Source organism: Struthio camelus, chromosome 1 (genome assembly GCF_040807025.1).
Source record: "Struthio camelus isolate bStrCam1 chromosome 1, bStrCam1.hap1, whole genome shotgun sequence".
In the NCBI taxonomy this organism is placed as follows: domain Eukaryota; kingdom Metazoa; phylum Chordata; class Aves; order Struthioniformes; family Struthionidae; genus Struthio; species Struthio camelus.
In genome coordinates, this window is record NC_090942.1 from 24,824,349 (window position 1) to 24,837,915 (window position 13,567).

General features: G+C 39.1%; 1 protein-coding gene across 1 annotated transcript in view; it reads right to left on the reverse strand.

The window, feature by feature from the left end:
* The window catches only part of LOC104152146 (hyaluronidase PH-20), a 37,577-nt gene extending 25,192 nt beyond the window's left edge, over nt 1-12,385 (reverse strand). The window contains exons 1-2 of the mRNA XM_009687361.2: nt 12,285-12,385; nt 11,657-11,739 (exon numbers count right to left, since the gene is read on the reverse strand). The gene's annotated coding sequence lies outside the window, so the exon portion shown is untranslated. The remainder of the gene's footprint in view (nt 1-11,656; nt 11,740-12,284) is intronic.
* Between the last annotated feature and the right edge of the window lie 1,182 nt (nt 12,386-13,567).

Below are 13,567 nucleotides of genomic sequence, written 5' to 3' on the forward strand. Positions count from 1 at the left end.
AGTATTTTTTTCAAAGAAAGTACTTTCCTTCTTTATGAAAAATATTCAGCCAGCTTTATGTGTCAGAAGAACAACACAAATAAGTCATGAGACTATGTAGGTCAAATTACTCCCGAGAGATTCATGATAGTTAACAACAGGAGCCAGCTAACTGAAGGCCATTGCTGTTTTAGCCCAAGCTGCAGACTGCAAGGATCTTGCACTTCACCTGTATTAATTGTTTTTCTCCCCTATAACACTGGATCTATGTGGTACAGGATCCACTTCATAGGAGTCCTGTGGCCAGAATAGCACCCACCATCTTTACCACCCATTATTGTGGTCTAACATCCACTTCCCTAGTCAAATAGGAATTTCCTCCCAGCGTAAGACTCTTGCTAGCAGTGTTAAATAAATAAATGAAATAATTCTTAAAAAGGGAAGGAAGATTCACCATGCCTGGTGGAAGTGATTGCGTGGAATAGAACAAAATCAAGGAGCCTGAGGAGATATGAAAATGGTTCCCTAGAGGCGTGGGAAACAAAAGAAAAAGAGTAGGTGCAGAGAACTATGACCAAACCATTCTTCACACCTCATTAAACTGCTAGTTTGTCTCAGACGTTCAGTAACATCCCTGTGGCTTCTATCATCAAACTATTTCTTTCAAAACAAGACTTGCTGTCCTTGGTACACAAGGTTCCACTCCCTAGAACAAGTCCAACAGGGGTCTGCAAATTAGCGCTCCAGTACTCTCCAAGCTTTTCTGTGGGCACAGCCCAGTATTAATAACAGCCTCACCGGCTCACTGAACCTATCACTCCCCCTGCTGAGACTGCTAGAAAAAAATGTTAATTTTGTTTGTCTTTTTATGATGTGGACATCTGTCCATCAGCAACTGGAGAAGAGCCACCAGTGTCATGCCCCACAGCTGCCAGACTGCAAGGCAGATACTAACAATTTCCAGTTACTATTGAATGAGCTGGATTCAACAATAACCTGATGCTAAATGTTTTGGTTCTCCTCCAAATCACAGCAGTATGACTGTCAGGTGGCTCCTGATTTTCACTTTTTTCACACAAATTGGAAGGCATTCCTGTTGGTTGTGGGGCAGCAGGCGAAGATTTAAAAAAAAAAAAAAAAAAGCTGCCACATCTGGCAGCTAATAAGAGAGGAGATGCCTGAAGCCAGAAGGGAAGAGAAGATGGTAAAGATATGCAAATACAATACAGTTTATATCATTCAATGTTACAAATAAAAATATGGAGTATGTAGCATGCAAGAGCAAAGATGGCTCAAAACTCCTGAGCAGCATAGGCAAAATTGAGTTCTGCTGTCTCAAGAATGAAAGACAGAACAATTTATTTTTCTCCCACTATTAATCAATAGCAAAACCCAGTATTGTGACTTTGGCAGAGTGGATTGCAAGATAAAGGTCAACTCAAAGGGGGCAAAGGGGTGCACTGAGGATGTGGTGTCTCTCTTCCTTTCTCTCTTCTGTTCACACATTCCTGCTTTCCAGCTATTTTGACCCCACTGTAAAGATGAAACATACCTCTCTGGGGCATCTTCACATCTCAGTGAAGCAAGGCATTGTTGGGTCAGAGCATTAGGACACACGTAACCTGTTTCTGACCCTCACTCACAACATGTCAGGTCCTATCCACCCCACCATATCCCCTTCCCAAGCTCACCCTTCACTGAGGTCCTTTTCTCTTTTCTTATTCCAGTGCAGTTAGGGACCCACACCTCCAGTTTTCAATTCTCCCAAGTGCCCCTCTTAACCTCCACATCCCCCAGGTTAGAAGGGCCTATTCTGTAATTTGCTCACCTACCATCTCTGTAGCACAGAGCCTATCCTCCAATCTGAGTCCCTTAGGACCCTATTCTCCTTCAACTCTTCACATTTAAGGGGCTGAATTCCCTAACTCACCCTCTTTGTGAGGAGCAGTGTCCAAATCTCAACACGCTGCAGCCTGTTTCCCTACAGAAAGGGAAAGGGCTGCAAACAGAGTGCGATCTCATTTCCCTCTTTTTCCCCCCATGGGTCACAGCACAGGCAGGAGGTAGAGTGCATGGCAAGCAAAGTAGGGCCCACTTACTGGCAGTGGGGCCATCACTGCTTCGTGTTTTCAGCCACTACTGGCATTCTCGTACTTTGCCCATATCCACAGCAAAACCTGGGTGGTGTAGGTGCCTTGAGATAAACCACGGGAGTTCAAGTCTTACTTGTAGTTTTGCTTAGGAGCATCTATGTTTGGCATGCCCTGTGCGCACATGAGTTTTACTTTCCTTATAGTAGGTATGACTTTGTCAAGAGCCAGAAAACAAATCTTAAAGAGCTGTTAAAACACGACAATAGCAGGCCTACATGCTTCTCTTTGGAGAGGTGTGCTGTGGTAACTTCCAAGTGTGTGGCACCACCAGGACATAAGCAGTTGGAGAGAAAACCCTTAAGAAGCACAAAAAAACTCTCCAGGGTATCTCTAGGCTTCTTGGCAGCGCAGAAGCATCTTACTGTTGGAGCACCTCAGTAGCCTATAAACTCAGAACAATATACATCAGATTAAAGTAGAGCAGCTCTGCTCTACCATTTTTTTCCTCTAATATCCTCCCAAGAATAACCTAGCCCATTTTCAGGAATCTGTCCCCAAGCATGCTAATGCATTTCCACTCTTACTTTAACTACTAAACAGCTATTTGGGTTCTTTGTGGCGGCCACATCCTTGATAATTTAGGAAACAGGCTGTAAGGAGGAAGAACAACAACTAGGAAAACACCTGGCTTCACAGCCTTCTTTGCTTGCTTGTCTGACAACCAGTGGATTTCACTGCACCTTGGACAACAGCAGAGCCCTGTAGTGCTTGTCGCCCCATGCAGTTGACAAAACACATCATTTATTTTCATTTAGCCCACATTGTGTAGATATTTTCCTCATCTCCAGGCTAGAGAATTTAGACTGCCCACTGACTGAATTTTCTAAGAATTATGAGTTAATTCCATGGAGGACATCTAGCAGGTACAGTGTTTAGCTACCCACAGAGACAGGCCATCATAAGTGAACATCGGTTCTTTTTTTCTTTTGCATAAATGAGCCACTTCAGGCGCTAGTGAAGCTCTCCAAAGTCCTATGTTGTCTAGGACCTAGTGAGCTGAGGCTGCATAAGACTGGCCAGGGAGTGTGTAGTACGGACATCCTCACAGCTTGCTCACTGGTCATCCAGGTCAGGGAGCTGACTTGAGTTCACATGACTTCTGGCCTTTATCACCAGGTTTCCTCAACATAGAAACCAGAGCACTGAGGAAGAGGCATGGAAATCAATGCACGTCCGTATCTTGCCCCAAGATGTAGGCGAAGCATACAACCAGATGAGAGAGCTTGGAAGCATGCTTAGCCTGAGAGAATATTTTCCTTCCTTTCTAGGTGGAAACATCTCCAAAATGCTGGCAAGATACAGGCTCTAAAAACCAGAGTCTTCTGCTGTATTACAGCAGTTAAAGCTATTCTGAAAACTCCCACTGTCCCTTGTCCACTGTCACATGTGATTACTCTGAGGGTATGTGTGCATCATGTGGTGGAGCTCAAAAAAGAATTTCCTCTGTTATTTCCAAACAAGGTAGTTTATCTACATGGTACAATGCAAGGCAGTGCAATGTAGAGACACCAGCTTGGGCCCTGAAAGTGGAACAATGCTGAGCCTGAAACAAGGAGGCTTATTAGTCTGACATAGCTCATTTTTAATTTTACTGGACTACAGGACCTGAGCAGATCTCTCCTAATGGTAGTACTACACTGTGCCTTCTAGGCCTAAAAGCCAAAAAGTTTGATCCGTATGGATCAGACTGGGAAGGTTTCTATCCCGCACAATTCTGCAGGGCAGATATGCTGTAGCTGTCTTTGGAGAGCTCTTAGTTTCAGGCACAGCACTGCACTTCTGCAGCTATGATTTTTCCTATTCTGGTGCTGGCATATTTGCATATATGAGGGTACCTCTGACCTGTGCTCCACTGTGCGGGCTAGAAAAGTCCTTTAACAGGCAGCGCAGCTCTCCAAGGAGGCCTCCTATGATGCTATTTGCACTCAGTGCCTTCCAAGGCTCAGATCTAAGCTTTTAAGGATGACATAAGCTTTTTTTTGTTTTGTTTTACTTTTTTTTTCCGGTTTTGAATATCTAACTGATTTTCCTCTGGAAATGGCTTATCTAATTTATGTTTTAATCTTTCCTTTTCCTTCCCAAGCCGCCATAACAATAGGCACTATAAAAATTAGTAAATAAGAAAATTCTTATTTACCTGATTGCCTTTCATGTCTCATTGTCTTTTATATCAATCCGTGCCGAAGCACTTTCAGGTTATATCTTCAGATATGAAAGCTAAAAGCAAGCTGAGTGAAACAGTTCTATGTCAAGTAAGATATATTCCTGCATATCATGTGCACATATTGAAAGTAGCAGCTTTATTAAAGAATAAGAGGAGAAGAAGAGACACCGTTCCCTCACCCAGCCCAAGTCCAAAAGCATTTGGAAAGCAACTCCAGCTTAAATGAACGACAATAGAACAAGATCCTTCTGAAACCTATCTCATCTCAAATTCTCACTGATAAAAATCAAAACAGTGCAGGTAACTGATAAATCTAGGTGAATTTTATGCCACAGTTGTCCCACATTAATATAATGCACTGTTAGGATTGCTTCTTTAACCAGAATAAGCCCACTGGCCTATTCATGCACGCTGATGTGGACGTCTAGAATGTGACAATGTGATTCTTTCCACATGGTTCAAAGGGTATGCGGGGTGGGGGGGAGAGGGAGGGGTTGGGAGAAGCAGATATCCTCTATGCAGAGTTGTATAGATGAGCTAAACTGCTCTGCATCCATTCCATGGTAAAGACTCTAGTCTTTCATATATTCCTAGTTTCTTTCCAGCTAGGATACTTGGACTACTGGATACCAGAAAATACTACTTCTTACTCTCTGCTGCCAGTTTATTCTTGCATCAGAAAGCGTGTCTTACAGGCCAGACCCCTTCCTCTGTTACACAAAAGTAATCCACCTGGAAATCACTAGTGTGGAAGACATATAAAATGCATATTAATATTCTCCATCTACATTTTTCTAAAATACTAATATATGTATTAATCATACTATAGTCACTGAGAAATGTATGGGTAGAGCACATCACTTACAAGACTGATCAGGAATAATCAATTATCTTTACTGAATAATATTGACCTCCACTCCAAACTCACAGACATGTCACTGCCCAAAGCAAAAGTATATACAAAACACACGAGGAAGGAGGCTTTGTTTTCTGGCCGTTGTTTTGCTTCATGGTGTGTACATATGTAAAGAGAAGCAGAGGAGAGCACAGAACATCCTCATTTTCTGTGTGAAGAATGAGAATACCTGGAAATAAGCTCTCACAACTCAAGCTGGGGTGACTCAACATATTACAGTCCACTGCTGCTATCCTATCTCTCAGCTGGAAGTTCTCCACATGTGTAGCAGAGATGTAGCGCAGGTGCCGGCGGCTTTCCCTAGCCAAAAATCAACTTCAGCTGTACCTTACCTTAACATAGAGGGTTATGGATTGCAGTAGCTAGAAGCAAGAACTACAGTGCCTCTTCTACTGCAACTACGCATTTTCAACAGTAAGAAAGAGTATTTGACCCATCAGCATGTAAGCACGTAAGTTTGCTTAGAAAGCCTATACTCCCTACTAGCTTCAGCTTGGTCCATTAAAAAAAAAAAACACACACACACACACACGGAATGGCTGTCCAAGGGGAGGGGGAAAAAAATCATTAAAAAATTTCCATACCATAGTGCTTTATAGTGCACTTAACTGATGGGTTTTTGTTCTGTTCACCTTTGCATTTATTGAACTTGATTTGGAGTTTGATCTCAAGGATTTTCTTGAGACCTTCTTGCAGTTAAATTAGCTCTTTTTCGTGGGCATTCAGAACTTTCCTGATGGGTCTGCTTTTTCCTCATCCTATTTGTGAAGTCAAGGAAAGCAAAAACTCAGTAAAACATGTCCATAACTATTCATGCACTGAATGCCTGTTTTGAGATTTAGGTAGTAAAAGATCAGGGTTATGAAAATCTTTATCTTGTTTTACAAGAAGTTCAAGGTTCTAGAGGGTTAATTCTCTTAATTCTTTGCATTATTTACTTGCTTGCATATTACTATTACAGAAATCTGAAATAGATTAGTATCCATTTCTATTTACATCTGTCTAGAAGAACTCTATCTTTCTCTTTTGCACAAACTTTATTAGAGAGAATAGAATCAGATGCAGGGACTTTTCACTGTAATTCTCATATGAAAGACAACATGAGTAGTTATAAACCTAGGATGTCTCACAAAGTCTTTTTCCCCTTGTAAAACAACTTTTGGGAAAAAAAAAAGTAGTATTAGTTAAATAAATAGGAACCACAGCTTACCAGAACGCTTGAAGAAACAGATCCAGCTACATCTGTTACACTCAAAAAAGCCCAATTTACTAAGTTTACAGATAAAAATGCTAATTAAATCAGGTCATAAGTGTTGATCTATGTCAGGATGACTACCTACATTTGAAAAAAAAATGCAAAACAAACACAAAGCTTTCATGGGGGTTGGGGTGGAAGATTGCTTATCAGCTAGTTCTAATACCAATGTGTTTCTGCACCCTCTGACACAGCTGGAATGTGGCCTTAAAGAAAATCTGCATTATAAACTGCCTCTGAACTATTTCACCTGCCCGTGAAACATATTTAAATGACTTCTGAAAGCCTCAAAGGTAGCAGTTCATTTGGATTGCAAAGCAGTATTGAAATGGTAAGTGTCTTCCCAGGCTATCCATCTACATATTAAAGACATAAAAAGAACTACATGGAGTCATAAAGACTAGTGCCAAAACAAATTCAGGAAGACCCTTAGCAAGTAACATGGCAATTCTAGGCAGCAACGTCAGTGTTCATGGGTTATTTATCATACATATTCCTAAAAAATGGTTATACATTATAAAAATTACACTACATTTCAACATGCTATTGCCCAATAGTTTTAGGCCCTGAAGGAATAGCTTTGGGAAACAGCAATTTCCATAAAAATTTCGTATCTAAACTACATTTGATTTCTGATAGTTTAATTCTCTGCAACATAGAAATAGAATTTCTGGAGGGTATTTTTGATACTCCTCAACTAGTCATTTGAGAACTATTACAGTTTCTTCTATGCTTGACTTTACTCTAAAATTGTCTATATAAAGATGATATATGAATTTCTGGAACACTTATATAAAACAAAGTGAATCGTTTATTTTCAGTTCTATCTTTCAGAGAACAAGAGATTTGAACTTGCTAACGAAACAGCCTGTAACTAGATCATGACGAAACCAACAAAACATGAAAGTAAGATAAAGAGATAAAAAGTCCATAAGCATAACGTAGGATTGTTTTGGATAGCGGATTTTTGCTATTTTCTTGCTTATATGTTGAGGAAACTAAGAGTAAATCATTTATGACAGACATTTCTTTGAACATAACAAAGGAAATGATTAGTTTGCTGAAAAAGGGGAAAGATCTTGCAAACTAGGGATATGCTACAAATGTAGGCATTCCACTGCTACTATTATATCAGCAGTGTAAAAATGTTCAGCAACGTCTCTTTCTCTCCTGTCGTATTAACGTTGCATTCACTTGCTCACAGATAAAAGAGAAACTTAATAACAGATTAAAAAATCATCACAGGCTCCTATTCCTTAAACTTTTACTGTGTGATTTTACCATACTAGTTTCTCAAGGACGTTTTATAGAATTAATCATTCATTTTCAAGATACGTCACAAAGACATCTGAACCCAATGTAACAAAGTTTGCTGTAATATGACTTTTGCATAAATGGACTGCTTTCCTCCCTGATCTGTATAGTTGCACTATACTCTCAGCCAGAAGGATCACAAAGTCAATCACTTCCAGCTTCCGTAGGATATACAACCATTTTACTACAGTATTTAGCAGACCACCTTTATGCTCACCTTTTATTCACTGCTCCAAACAGTTTTACAACTCATAATTTTTTATGATTTCATGTTGGATTTCTCAGGAGGAGATTTCAAGTCAATTAATGCACATCTTTTGCTGTCCCTCCTTCTTTCCCTTAATTATGTGCTGCAGTTTCTCACAGGAGGAAGTGTTTACACAATTAATGGTAAAGCATACAGCACTCTATCCATAGCAACGGTTAGCAGAGGAAGCTGAGTCTTGCCTCATGGATGTTTTATAAGAACTTGTCCAGTTCTATTGATTCATCTTCTGTAGACCGAGTCTATGTTGATTTCTCTGGACTGGAATAAATGCAGTGAATCCAAAACACATCACTCATTCGGAGGATAAGACTATTAACTGACAGTTTGCCTTTAACCTAAAACAGCTTCTTCTTGATTGTAAATGTTTCTATATCAATTAGATACTAGCAGACAGTTATGCCTAAGTAATTCGTAGGGAAAAAATACTGAAAAATGATCAGAAAAATACACTGCTATCAGAAAGATGTAACAAAAAACATATTGGAACATCCCATTGCGCAGTTGATAGCTGCTATTTGTCAGGTACCTATAGCTATAGGGCTCTTAGCATAATAAGTATGCATATATATCATAGGTAAAAAATGCAGAAAGCAATTGCATTCAGATGTATATGTGTGTGAGTGTGGACACTAAAATTACTGGCCAGCTCAGCCCGCACAACTTTTTGAAAACCCTACTGGAAGCCTACCTGTATCCTTGGACAAGTATGTACCTTTTGTTTAGCGTGGCCCACAACAGAGACAGCCTACAGGTCTGACAGACGTACGGCTTCGAATGCAAAACAAATATCTCAAGTTGAAGGAGTGGTCAGTATAAAGTTTGATGCAAGTCAGTAAAGATATATGCAAAAATTTGTACTTAGATGGAAGAAATTAGCTGAATAGAATACTGAACAGTATGGGAAATGCATTAGAACACAGCAGTCTAGAAAATATAGCAATTTAAGACTGAAGAAATGAAGGATATTTTTTACTCTTTAGAAGAGAATATTAGGAAGACATGTTAGTAGTCTTAACATACATAAAACCGTGAAACGATTAAAAAGGGATGAACAAATGTTCATGTTCTCCATGTCCACTAACAGGTAGAAAACAACTAATGAATTTAAATCATATTAATGAAGACTTACATTAAATATTAGAAAACATTATAGCACTAAGGGGAGATAAACACTAACGTATTGTATCTAGAACAGCTGTGAAATCTTTCAAGAAAGTAATAGGTATGATTAATCCTAACTTTGGGAAGCAAGGAATGGATCGGATGGTCTCCTGAGGACCCTTTCAGGACTGTATTCTTTGAATTCCACAGTGTTTTAATGTCACTTTGAGTTAAACTTTTTTCTTTAGATTGGCTGACACACAATTCCTTTTGGCTACACATATGTCAGATAACATAATAATGCAAGAGATGAGACTCATTGTGGGATTGTCTACTAGATAAAAGCCTTTAAAGGCTGAGCACATTTCCATTGAAAATCAAAGTACAAATACATCGAATTTCCCAAGGCTGCCCATTAGTTTCTGGTGCCATGTATTTTTTTCCCGAAGCATTAAATGTTCTTTACATTGCCTTAGCCATTCAGAAATTTTAAATGGGAGAATCTCAAGATGGGTATACTTAGACAATGCACCACCTTGAATTAATGACTATTTTTAAAAATATAGACCCATAGTTTTTTCTAATTGCCCAAAAGAAAACATCAATTTTCAGGTCATTCATTTCCTCCTTGAGCAAAACAAAACAATAATTTGTGCACACTGCAGCAAGTAGTACTGGAATAAGCTAAACTTTAAACTCACGCTTTATCTTGATTCTGCACTGCAGAACTCATCCAAGGCTGTGCAAGCCAATACTAAGCTATTTGTCCAAGGCCAACTTGTATAATCTTGTGAGAAATTTTTCAGTGTAGCAGCCAATTTTTCACACTTGCATGCAATATGGTTACAGAATTATTAGGAGGATTTTTAGAGGACTTCAAACACTGCAAACGCGATATATATTTAAAAAAGAAAATTAAAATTCATTGCAGGCATTGTTACTAAAGGTAAATATCAAGACTTGAGAACATTAGAATCTTCCTGAAACCTATAGCCTTTATCCCATACTTAAACAATATGGGTCCTTTGTCCATCCCTTCCCTTTATGGATTCAAGTATCTACAGTGAAATGCATTTTTTCCTTTATTTTTGCATCACAATTAGTCACACTCTAAGCATCCAGCTAATACTGTAGCTACCTGCTGCATTACTTGAAATTAGTATAGTGACTGTTCAGCTGAAAGTAATGGATTAACGGGAATGAAGACTGAGTTATTTTCCAACCCTTCAGGCAGGTCACAACTTAATAATTTTGAATCATATTAATAGACTGTTAGAGGGTAATTTATATTCCACTGGATGAGCTAAAAGATTGAGCTGACAAATTGATACTTTTCTTTATCGCTTAGGATGGGACTTTTCTCTGCCACGTAATAGGTAGTTGCTTACTCCAAGGTAGTTACCCCAGACACTCTTTGCCATCAACAGAAAGAGACAGAAACCTCTAGAGCATGATTCTTCCCATCTAGGTAAGGTATCTATCTAGAAGATATCCACTTTTGTCCTTGCCAAGCGGTCCTTGTAATGACTGAGTAAATAGCTCGGTCCAGAAGCCTAATGTAGGTAGTTAAAATGCTAAGAGTTGAACGCTACAATGCAGTTCACCCGGTTGACGTTAGGCATCTAGCTGAGATGCCTGCTTCAGGGGTGGCCTAGACTGCCTGTGCAGGAACCTCTGGAGTTCATTTTAAATGGTGAAGGGGGAGGAATCACCCTCAGAGTCTCTCTCCATTAACTGCAGATGGTACCTAAAGATAGTAATCCTCTAAATAGTGCATGAAAGTTAAGGCGTGTAACCCTAAATAGTCAGTTATTCACACATAAAATCAAAAATAATTTCTCTTCATAGGCGATTCAAGCATTTTCTGTACTGTACAGCACTACTCAGGATGTGATAAAGGACGATGTGAATATGATAATCAAAAATTACTCAACTGAGGATCGGTGCACAGTCTGAAGATCTGCTAGAGACCCCACAGGGCAGGAATTGTGTATTTTAGAGGTTCAAGTACATTTTCTCCAAGATACTACATAACTTAATACTTGATATTTAGCCTAAATTTCAATGAAATTATATAAAGATAAATAAATTCTAGTAATTAGCTACTTAAAAGGTAAAAAACTACAAAAAATAAAGCGATTATATGGATGTCAGTGACCCAAAGAGCAAACAGCATTAGAGAGTTTGATCAAAACACAATCAGTACCAACTTGTTTCTAAAAGAGCCTGCTACATAAGCAGTTATTAGCAAGTTGCTGCAGTAATGCACTGTACAAATTACATTTGTAAAGAACAAATAGAGGGCATTATCATGGCCATCAATAGGGTTTAGCAGTCCTGAGAGTAAAATCATTAACAAGTGGCTCAAAGATAAATGAACGCGGACAGCACTAGCGTTAAGTCATACACACACACACAGAACCCCCTCCATTTTATTATTTACAGTTATAGGGCTAGAGACCCAGTTGCAGAAAATCAGGAATGCCAACAGATCCTAAGCACTCACAAGTACACTTGCCACGCATTTGTTCGTCTTGCCACGCATTTGTTCGTCTTGCCACGCATTTGTTCGTCTTGCCATGACACAGACTAAAAGAAACAGCTCAAAATTAGGTTGCATTCCAGATTGATTGCCCAGAGAGGCCTACAATTACTTTGCAAGCAAAGGAACTGCCCTCTTAAATTAACTTAATTTCAAAAACAGATGCTAAAGCAAAGGAACTGCCCAACAGAAACCCAGTAGCAGATATTGTCCTAATCTGTATGATGTGGCTGCCCTTCCACTGGATCATAGTTGTGGCATGTGAATTCATGTCATATCAGACAGTCGTAACAGAAGAGGAGGAAGAAAGGTGAGAGCATTTCTTCAATCCTTTCTTTGCATTGCCTTAGGTAACAGTGTGCCTAGGAAAAATTACCCTAGTGTACTGCCTCTGCCTTTTTCAGCAGCATTTGGAAACATAATATAGATCTGCTGCTTTCTCACAATAAAAGATTATATTCTCAAAATAAGGAGAAAAATTACCCTTTTTTATTCAGCTAAGCTATAAATTGCCATCTGGAAGCAGGAATCATAAAATGTAGCAAAATAGGTAATGACAACAGACAAGCTCAGGAAGAAAAATCGATTGTACCATCCTCGCAGTTCCTCCCAAACTGGGATCTGTATTCCAGCAAGGTACAGTCCATCTGTGAAGTGTAGGTACATACATGACTCTGAAACAGCTCTTACGGCAAAGTGTTCCTTTAAAAATTAACTCATCACCCTGGATCAGCAGCTGGCACTTTGCAAATAATGTCTATGCTCTACTGATTTACCTCCTTTATAGCTTTCTTTGTGACTGCCCTTGAGTTAATGGTTACATCACGCATTAGTAGGATAGCGTTTGTCATTCATTTCCCAACATAGTGAACATTGTCACATGCCAGATCCTAAGCAGGTGTAAGCCAGTGTAAATCCTGTGTAATTAACGTTGGCCCAGCACAGGGAAGTGTGACTGACAAGGTGCTTCGTTCTCCCCATCATTTCTGTAAAGGGAAGACAGATGAAATGAAATAACCCGGCACACTTTTGCAAATAAGAGCACTACAGTTGCAAGTGCACGTCTCTGCATCACATTGCAGAGATTAGCAAATTGCAGGATGAAGTTGTGAAGGCCTAAATGAATCAGTTCTTATAGTCCTCACCAATTCAGGCAAAGATAATTTGCATATTAAGTAAAATAATTGTTATTTTTATCACATAGAAACAGGGTGCTGGTTTAACTTCTTTTATTGAGAGCGTGAGCAATATTGAGGATAGTGGAATTTTGTTCTCAGTGTGCAGCTATCAGAATCTTACAAGCAAGGTATTTTAATAGATCACTTGGTCTGTCCTCTGGCCATATGTGTATATCCCCTACTTTATACGTTCTCTTCAAATACTGCCCACAGAACAAAATACAGCTTACGACTTTCATTTTGCAGCAATGTTCACCAGACTTTCCTTTCTTTCCCAGGTTTAATCTATTGTTTCTGTTTACAGCTTTTGACACCACACAAGATAGATCCTCCCTTTCCTGGTATTTACAGTGATTGATTTTTTATAGTCTATGATTTTGTCCTCTTTTACCATGAATCATTACGTAATCAGCCATTTTTATCATTTTTTTTAAATATACGGTTGTCTCTTCAATTCCTGTTCAGGTTTATTCTTTTCCCCCAAATTGCCTATAATGCTTAAAATATTTTCAACATAAGGTCGTGGTGAGACGTGTATGCAATATTACAAATGCAAGGGTACTGCTCCATGATATCACACTGCCACACAAAATTTCACTGGTATATTTTTGCACTTCGATCATATAGGAAGCCACTGTTTTGCTAGCCATTGATATTTGTTAATGTCTTCTAGCATTTCTTTCCCTAGATACTTCTC